Genomic DNA, 10703 nt, shown 5'->3' with positions numbered 1-10703 from the left:
GTTACAGAAAAATGTAATGTAAACGTTATGAAATAAGTTGACAAAACTGCAAAAATGCTAGCCTTAACATAAAAAAGCCATGTATGGGTTTTTTTTTTTTTACCGTGCATGCCTTCGAGATGTAAACTTTTGATATAAACTCAAATACATCAACAATTTTCGTTTTAACACTGAATATGTTGGAGATAGTCGCAATAGCTTTCGATCAGAGCTTACACTTTTGTAGTTCCTCGGACGCTAAACTACAAGAACAGAATATATACTCTAATTAAAACGTAGTAAAAGAGAAATAAACATAATTGCAGAACAAGTGTGTTTAAATATTATTCATCTTTGCGATTTATTAGTTTGCTATGTACTTTTTGTTTTCGGTTATAGTTTGCAGTATTGTTTATATAGTTTATATACGAGTTTAAATTCCTGTTTTAATTGTTTTATACTAGTAGTTTTTTTACCCTTTATAGCTTGCTGTACTGTTTAAGGACAAAGCTCTGTAGTGAAGGCCGTACTTTGACCTATAATTGCTAACTTTTTACACATTGTGACTTAAATGGATAGTTGTCTCATTGGCACTCGTACCACCTCTACTTATGTATTATCAATATTACATAATTTAGCCTACAAAATGCTAGAAGACAACACGATATTGTTTGAATTCCACGGTGGTTTTTTTTCGAAAATTTGCTTAAAAGCTATTTTTTCATTTAAATATTTTAAATATGTAATGAAAAATACACGTTAGATATAGTTTAGGTCAATTTTTAGACATTTACTGAAAAAAATGTTTCTTGGACATTTTTCTCCTTTTGACAGACCATTTAAAATACTATTGTGTCCTTAAGTTACTTATGTAGTTCCAGACCTGTACTGTTATAAATCACAGTTTATGACCAAACTCAGTAAAGACCTATTTAAATTGCATTTAATTGATGAATTCGACAACACTTACTATTATATTGATGATAGTTTCTCTTTGAATAATAAAGAACTTGCTAAATATACTTACGAAAATTTATCCAAAGAAACTTACTTTAAATGAATGAATTATAAACGATAATAACTGTCCTTTCCTAGGTGAATATATTTCAGTTTTACACGCGAAACTGTACACTTATATTTACGATAAAAGGGACGATTTTTTTCCTTCCCTATTGTCAATGTTCATCATTTAGATTTCGCACATTCTTGCGGTGTTTGTATATCACAACTCGTTGGCTTTGCCCGTGTCAGTTGTTACGATCTATGTTTTACTAGTAATTAATTTATTCGTAGATTTCGTTACAACAAATTACTTAAAACCTTTACCAAATTCTTCCATACGTATAAAGATTTGGTTTCAAAGATTGATCGATCTGTAGAACCTGCATACAGGATAGCACATCCTTATTTTTACGGATATGCCGATCGATTTAGACACGATCCGGGTAAAATTGTCGATCCTTTGATTAAACTTATTCTAAAAGGTTACATATTGAAAAATGTAATTGAATCTTTAAATATTTCGTTTTTATTTGTATTAAGTATTGATTATGTTATCTGTAAATTGAAATCTATCTTAATACTATTGTTCGATACATATGCACATACATGGCTCTTCAGTATAACGATACCTGTATCTTGGCATTGCACACGTTCGTGTTTTTCTCGGACTCTTCTTGACTTCTTTACACAAAATCTATTGGATTGTAGATATGTACTAATTGATAAGATAGTCTTAGATGCATGATTCTTTTCATGAAATGTTATTGGCTATTTATTACTAGCTGTCAGTAATTGCGAGTACTCTTAGATCTGAACTTAGCGTATTTTGTTGTGGAGATGTGTTAATACCCGTCCACGTCCACTTTTTGTTGTGTGTTTTGGTGGGCTTTTTTGTTAGATGAATTTCAATTTGTATCCATCTAATACGTTTTAAAAAAACTAACTGATGTTTATAGTTTGTTTTTATGTTGCATTTTTACACCACTCTCTCAGGTGGCCAGAATTGGCGCCCTCAAAAGTGTTTAACCAATCCAAATTCTTTAAGTGCCTGCCCAAAGTAATTGAGTGGTAATCGTTTGTTGCTGTGTTACATATAACCTTAATGAAATTAAATTTGTCTTATTTCGTCTTCAGTCCATGTAATAAATGTGTGTGTACAAGATATCTAGATATGTTCCTACATGAATATATACGGTCCTTATATTGACAGATGGCTACATCACTTCTTGGTCTATAACTTTCCCATTTGTTCATATGTATATATTTGTTTTACCTATAGCAATACGTATGCGTTAGTACATTATCATGTATAGAATTATGTTATGTATGTTATACTATCATTTCGTTTATAAGGTCTTCCCACTTTTTGTGGAAAGACCTTTTGTTTTTCTTCTGATTATTTTGTTTTTCTCTTGCCGTCTGAGATGCTTTTTTGTCTTTCAACATATCGAATGGATTTTTGGCCAATGATGTTGTACAGTAATGGGAGTTTCCAAACTCACCCTGTGTGACCGAACACTAATTCTTATAGGAGTTATCTCCCCGAATCCCCTTTTTTCTTGTTATCGCTATACATCTCTAAAACCGTAAAAGATTTTAGCAAACTGTTTCCACCAAATTATTCGTCTACTCTTAAGAATGATTTGGTCAATTTTGACTTGATTGATCAGACGACATCTTATGGGAGTTATTTGTTTTTGAAAATTTAAGATAGGCGATTTGTTGGATAAATTCATACGTTTTAAGTCGTAGAGACCTACAGTGTTTTGATATGAAGTCCTTAGTCTATTTGAAGAAAATTTTGAATTTTGCTTGTTATCGTTATTCCAAAGAAACTGTGACAGTAAATGATATGATGTGTTTGCCAAATAACTGTTTACAAAAAGGCGCAGCTTCAACCTATTTAAGTCGAAGAGTTTTGGTTAACCCTTATAGTTGGGGTTCGTGTTGTTTATTCTTTAGTTTTCTATGTTGTGTCATGTGTACTATTAATTTTCTGTTTGTCGTTTTCATTTTTAGCCTTGGCGTTGTCAGTTTGTTTTAGATTTATGAGTTTGACTGTCCCTTTGATATCTTTCGTCCCTCTTTTTTTATAGCAGTTTTCTCCCCTTTTGTATTTGAAATCAGTATTTCTCCACAACCATACAGTCAAGTGATTGACTTGAGATCACTGACCTATGACCTCAAAATTGAGGTCAAGGTCAAAGATCAATTTGACGATCTAAATTTTGACCTTTGCTAAAAATTCTTTCTGGTTCATTATAAAACAATTAAGTCTTCTGCATAAACCTATTAATCTTTTTTTTTATATCAGTTTGATTTACCACATTACATCAACACGGCGTGACATTTTTAAACATCGTTTTTTTAAATTTCATTCTTATTATCGAGGTGGAAAGACCTTCAATTGTTCTCTGAAGAATTGGTTTTAAATTATCTTATTGTATTTAGTATTATATATATATTGATGATAATTATAAGCTTAAGTATTGTTTTATAATTATTGTAATTATTATATGTCTTGTTATAAATATTAAGTGATATGCCTTATTGACCATCAGTATGAAAACCCAAATTGTTATATCAAGAAAGGTTATTTAAATATGAAGATATGATACCTTTGTTGCATCATGTGTTGTGTTTTTGAATAATAAACTCATAATAGATACCAGGATAGAATTAAGCACTGAAAGCATAATATTGGAACTATCTCCTCATATATCTATGGTGTAGTTTTCGTTTTATGGCGGAAAATTGGGTTTTCCATGCATAATCTATACATAGTCTGACAATTTTACACTACCTGTAGTGTGAAAATAAGTCCCGTGATTCATTAATTTATTTATGTTTTTAAACAAGCAGGATATAAACTACATTTTGGCAAACTATTATAAAATTCTATGGATTATAATTTAAACACCCCATCTACATTAACATTGTTGTGCTAATCATGTTTTTAATCGTTTATCGTCTTCACTGGGATTCAAATGGATGATTTTGATGAGTTTATTTGTTTAGACGTACTTATATACACAAGTTTTGATGACTGTATTATGTTTTGCTTTATCAAACACATGTTGGATTTCAAATTGTTGTTCAAATATCTAGCTAGTGGAAATAGCTTATGATAGAAATAGTTCATAAATTGATGAAATAAAGTGGATAGATATATAGATATAGTAGGTCTATGTTGTTTTAGACTTTATTGAGTATGATATAGACTAGGTCAGCATGGTTAAGTATTGGTCAGGAATGGTTAAGACTTATGGTGAGTAAGGTTCAAACATGTCAGCTGTGTATAAAATGGTCGAGTAAAGATCAAGCACAAGATCAGACAGTTAAGTATGGTTCCGGCTACAGTTGAGTTATATCAAGTAAATGGCAGACCAATTCAAACAGCTCGAGTAAAAATCAGTACAATAGTACAGATATAGGCAAGTGTATGTAGGCAATGCTTATATGTCTAAATAAAAGGAGTACGTTCACTGGGGGTAAAGTTTGATTTTTTTATAATCCGGGCACAATACTACAAAATTTACACAGAAAAAAAGTTTAAAATAATTATTTATACAAAATCTTCGATACATCACCATAAAAATAAGACAAAGTTAAACTTATCCTATCAGATTTTAAATGATAAAATTATGAAATTCTGAGTTAATATACAAAATAAGATGTGGTATGATTGCCAATGAGACAACTGTCCACAAGAGACTAAAATGACACATACATTAACAACTATAGGTCACCGTACGGCCTTCAGCAATGGACAAAGCCCATACAGCATAGTCAGCTATCAAAGGCCCCGATAAGACAATGTAAAACATTTCAAACGAGAAAACTAACGGCCTTAATTACATACAAAAAAAATGAACGAAAAACAAATATGTAACACATAAACAAACGACAACCACTGAATTACAGGCTCCTAAAACTATAATTATATAAATAGAAGTATATGTTTACTGATAAAGTTAAATCAAATATATGTATTTGTATAGATCCATTCGCCATACAGGCTCTTGTCACAGATTGTTTTCCCCTATATACCTTAACATAACTCAAGGTACTAGACTCGCATTTTCAAAAAATGTCAGCCGGTCGCGAAATTCCGTTATATGCCATTTCTCGGTTGTCAACCCAACTAAAACTTGTTATGTCGAAAATCTAAATTGATTTATCTAAACTATGATGTATAACACGTCTACTGTTGTTGTCAGAATCATCCGTAGCAGGCAAGATGACAATAATGGTTAACTTCTTGTTTATTTCCTGGCTGCACTGACACTAAATGGTACCAAGATTATTTTACTTGATTGTTTGCTTATTTAGTCAAGCAACACTTATATCCCGCTTAAAGAAGATTCTCTAATTGTCTAATTCTATTACAATTTATACCTTTCTGAACCCATTGTATAAAAACAATAAATCAACATGCAGTTGCCGGTCATATCTGAACATTATTGGATGAATTTAAGGGTCATAATTTGTAACCAACTGGAATCTCTCAATATATTACAAATGATAAAACAATTGGTTTAAAAGAATTTAAATCCACCATTGTTCTTCTTTCGTAATGATGTGACATAGTAAGTTCAGTGGGAATATCTATCGTGCCACTACACTAATTGTGTTTGCAAATATCGTAATCCATGTTGAACATTATAGTTGTTAATCGGTCGTCTTCAAAGGTTAATATCTTATTCCAGTAGCGAATGATGTTTGTCCTATGCGGAAACTGACTTGGTATCCATATAGTATTCTCATGTAGTTCTAAAATGGGTACAAATCTGTGAACGCCTAAGTAATATCAAATTGCTCTTTTCTGTACATTATCTTTTGCTTGGAACTTCCTATTTCCATATTATAAAGATGCATAGTCAAGAATTTGAGTAGCACATGAATCAAATAAGTTTGTCATAAAACTGTAACCAAAAATCCTTCAAACTATTGATGTACGAGATAACTTAACCGAAGATTCTTACTGCACCTTCAGCCAAAGTCTCTGCATGTACATTAAAGACAACTTACAGCTTATTGTTGATATGTGCACTAGAGCTTGTATGCTGGTGAATGCTTTGAACTTAATTATAACGGTTTTCGTCTATATTGTTTAAGCGCAATTTATAACAGATCATGTCTATATATTTGGTGTGTTACCCTCAGTTTCAGTGTGTAACCCGGATTTGTTTTTTTCTCTATCGATTTATGAATTCTGAACAGCGGTATACTGTTGTTGCCTTTATCAACGTAATCAAAGCCCGTTTTTTAAATCAATGAATGTCACAAAGACTTTCATCTTTACCACATTACTTTTCAAGGTAAAAATTTGATCTTCAAAAGACATAATTTTCCTACATCCATACGTCAGTGTACCAACTTAATTGTGAAATTACTAATCAACGTACCTAGCGATCGTTGGTGAATGATGCCTGGTTTGAACTGTAAATTAGCCGATAGGAATCTATTCTAAAAGATATCAAAACTTAAGAAGGAGTAACAAAAAATCTGATGTTGCTATAAAGAACCTAGTCGGTTTGGTATTTCAGATCCGATGGCATTGAACACTTATAGTAGCATATTAATATATTGCAATAAAAAATCATAATATCTAATAAAATTTGTAGATTTAGCTAACAAAGTCCTTATATTTGTATAAAGTAACATTTGTTTATAGTAGAAAATTGTTTTAACGTTGAATACGCTACAATTAAAAATTGCTTGCTGGTCTCTCTCTGTGATTACCATTATATTACACTGGTTCATTTCCCAATCAATCTGTCACCAAGGGAAGATAGATAAATCAATTTTCGTTCATAGTCTTTTTCAAAAATGATGAACTGTTCTTTATATTGGTATGTAATCATTTTAAACGTTTCAAATTTATGAAATTATATTCGTACATCAATGTTTTTGATACACCAATAACAAACACTGAAATATATTGAATTGATACATTTTGTAATTATTCAAAATTATATCAGAAACCTAAACTTAATTATAAAATAATGAACCTGTTAAGGGGAGAGAATACTCGCATAACTTTTTCGAATTGGCACATAATACAACGAAATGTCACTCTTGCATACAAAGGGCACATCAATATAATTAATTATCTGCGAAATCGTCCCCCACCTTCAATGATGATTCTAAATTATAAATATAACCAAAAGTTGTTAATCTATAGATAGTTAAAACTAATGAAAGCTAACCAAATGTAAAAATATTTCTTTGCAATTTTTTAAAACTTCCTCAGAAAAATACTCGAGCCACTTGACTTTCATAGCTCAAAATTAACGTTTTTACACAATATTTGAATAAAGTAGTTGAAGATTATTCGCTTCTCAAAGTGTAAGACGCAATAAAAATCGTATGCTTGCACCATCCTACCGAAATACGGATTTAATTAAGTCCTGAACATTTCGACATTTCTTCGTATATTTTGAACAAAACCGGTTTTAACCAAATCACAAGTACGTGTTAAGATCCGACTAAATACCTATGTTCCTATATGGTCAGGTAAAGTTGCTACTTATCGTCTTAATCATTTACGATCTTAAAATCCTATTTTTGCAGATAATTCCTTTTTTGCAAAAATTTTAGTTATGCTCACACAAAATAATTGTAAGAACAATTAGAATCAACGACTTCCTTTACGATTCTATATGTCATTCTGTATATCTAAAAACAAATTGCGAAAGAAAACCTAACGGAGGTCAAATGTTGCGATTGGATAATGAAGGCTCTGGTATAGTATCGTGAAGACAATCTTATCGAGACGACATCTACTGATCTGTTTAAATGAACTATACAGACTAATTAACTAAAATATAAAACTATTTGTCAACCAGATGATCCGCAGGGTGCAGCTTTATACGACCGCAGAGGTCGAACCTTGAACAGTTGGGGCAAAGTTGGACACAACATTTAAGCTTGATACAGCTCTGAATTTGTATTGTGATTAAATAGTTGACACAACATAGGTTTCTGACACAGAATGAATGGGGTCTAAGAACTTAAACTTAAACTTGCAAGTTTTAAATTGGACATTTACCTATTATGGTCCAATATCCAAAATCTAAATACATGGTTAGATTCTGCATACCATGGAACCTCAAGCATTAAATTTTTGATGAAATCAAATAATGTTCAATTTTAGACCCTTTAGACCTCAATGTGGACCAATTTTAAAACCAAGCCCAAATATTAAAAATCTTAATACATGGTTAGATTCAGCATATTGAAGAACCCCATATATTCATTTTTTTGTTGAAATCAAACAAAGTTTAATTTTGGATCCCGATTTGGACCAACTTGAAAACTGGGCCCATAATCAACAATCTAAGTACATCTTTAGATTCAGTATATCAAAGAACCCCAAAAATTCAATTTTTGTTTAAATCAAACTAAGTTTAATCCTGTACCCTTTGGGCCTTAATGTAGACCAATTTGAAAACAGGACCAAAAATTCAGAATCTAAATACACGGTTAGATATGGCATATCAAAGAACCCAAATAATTCATTTTTTTATGAAATCAAACAAAGTTTAATTTGGGACCCTTTTGGACACTAATTCCTAAACTGTTGGAACCAAAACTCCCAAAAACAATCCCAACCTTCCTTTTGTGGACATGAACCTTGTGTTAAAATTTCATAGATTTCTATTTACTTATACTAAAGTTATTGTGTAAAAAAAACAAGAAAAATGCTTATTTTGGACCTTTTTTTGGCCCCTAATTCCTAAACTGTTTTGACCAAAACTCCAAAAATCAATCTCAACCTTCCTTTAGTGGTCATAAACCTTATGGTAAAACTTCATAGATTTCTATTCACTTTTACTAAAGTTAGAGTGCGAAACCAAGAAAAATACTTATTTGGGACCATTTGGCCCCTAATTCCTAAACTGTTGGAACCAAAACTCCTAAAATCAATCCTAACCTTCCTTTTATGACCATAAACCCTGTGTTTAAATTTTTATAGATTTCTATTTACTTATACTAAAGTTATAGTGCGAAAACCAAATGCCTTCGGACGACGACGAAGACGACGACGCCAAGGTTATACCAATATATGACCGTATCAAAATGGTTTAACATTATTATCTGAATCTCAGAAAATGTAGACTAAAAGATAAACATTTTTTTAAATCTACAAAAGGCAAATTGCTCCTCGATATTTCAATGACATTAATTCTGTAAAAAAACATTTTTTTCTACGTACACGTAGTATGATAATGGTGTAAAGAATATTGGGTGTGCAAATTGCACATATGGAAAATACACAATGTAATCATGTTACAGTGCAACGTTTAAGGAGTAAATATTCATAAATAAACAAAAAGCATTATACTTCAGTCAGTACTTGAGAATGATGATGTTGGTAAGAATAGGCTAATTTCGTTACTTATAATATTTGTTGTCGGTTTCCAAAATCTTACGAAAAACATTGGTCGTAAGTTATTCTGAAAATGTTATGGACTAGCAAGTTCTTTTTCCCCTTAAGTATGTGAAAACAAGTAGTGGAGGATATGCACAAGAATTAACAGATGCAATATATATATATATCTGCAATAGTAGTATACCGCTGTTCGATCGAAATCAAAATAAATGTGTAAAAAGCGCCCTGATGTTCACGTGGTAAGGGTGCTTGCCTTGACTCAAAACAAAGAGTGGACAACCCAATTATTTTATAATTGGTATTAATTGTGTTGGTTTTTTTTTTTACACATTTTGCAGTATTTAGTAAGACAAAATTTAACAGATGCAATATATACATCTTCAATAGTAGTATACCGCTGTTCGATAAAATCGAAATAAAATGTGTAAAAGCGGCATTAGCCTTCTCTTTTTCAAAATCTACAAGAGTGTCTTTAACGTGCAAGAGATATGGCTCTCTCTTAACACGGGTCAGCCATTTATCGTCACCTTCCGACGGACTATTATGGTCTCCTGGTGTTCACGTGGTAAGGGTTCTTGTCTAGACTCAAAACATAGGGAGGACAACCCAAATATTTGATAATAAGTATAAATTGTGGTTGGTTTTTTTTTACACATTTACGGGTCATTTTACTTGTCACATAGCTGTAGCATCGCTTGTAAATACCAAGCTTGGTACCACGTGTTCAAAAAGATCAGATATATTGCTAAAAATACGTCAGAAATTAGACAGACTAACGATCAAATGGATGAACATTAATAGTAAAGCTCAAAGTCAGGAGATAGAAAGACAAATTGACCGATTGATAGACAGACGATGGTATGTGGAAAGAGAATATTAAATACACCCTTGGAACAAGTGCGTAATTCTTTTATTTAAGCCAGTGATGATAACAAAGACATTAAGGACTCATACTTAAAGAAACTGGAATATACAATCATGACAATTAACATTCGAAAATTATATAAAAACTCATGAGGCACTGAATATTTTATTGGATATGCACAAGATTTAACAGATGCAATATATACATCTGCAATAGTAGTATACCGCTGTTCGATAGAAATCGAAATAAAATGTGTAAAAGCGCCCTGGTGTTTTAGTTTAAACATATTTATTTATAGTGGATTGGGAAACAAGTTTTGCAACTTATATCAATCCCTTTCCACTTTGCGGGTGCGAGTGCTGCCTTGTAGCGGCATTAGCCTTCTCTTTTTCAAAATCTACAAGAGTGTCTTTAACGTGCAAGAGATATGGCTCTCTCTTTACACGGGTCAGCCATTTA

The sequence above is a fragment of the Mytilus galloprovincialis genome, chromosome 12 (assembly GCF_965363235.1).
Source record: "Mytilus galloprovincialis chromosome 12, xbMytGall1.hap1.1, whole genome shotgun sequence".
NCBI lineage: Eukaryota > Metazoa > Mollusca > Bivalvia > Mytilida > Mytilidae > Mytilus > Mytilus galloprovincialis.
This window is presented reverse-complemented; position numbering follows the sequence as displayed.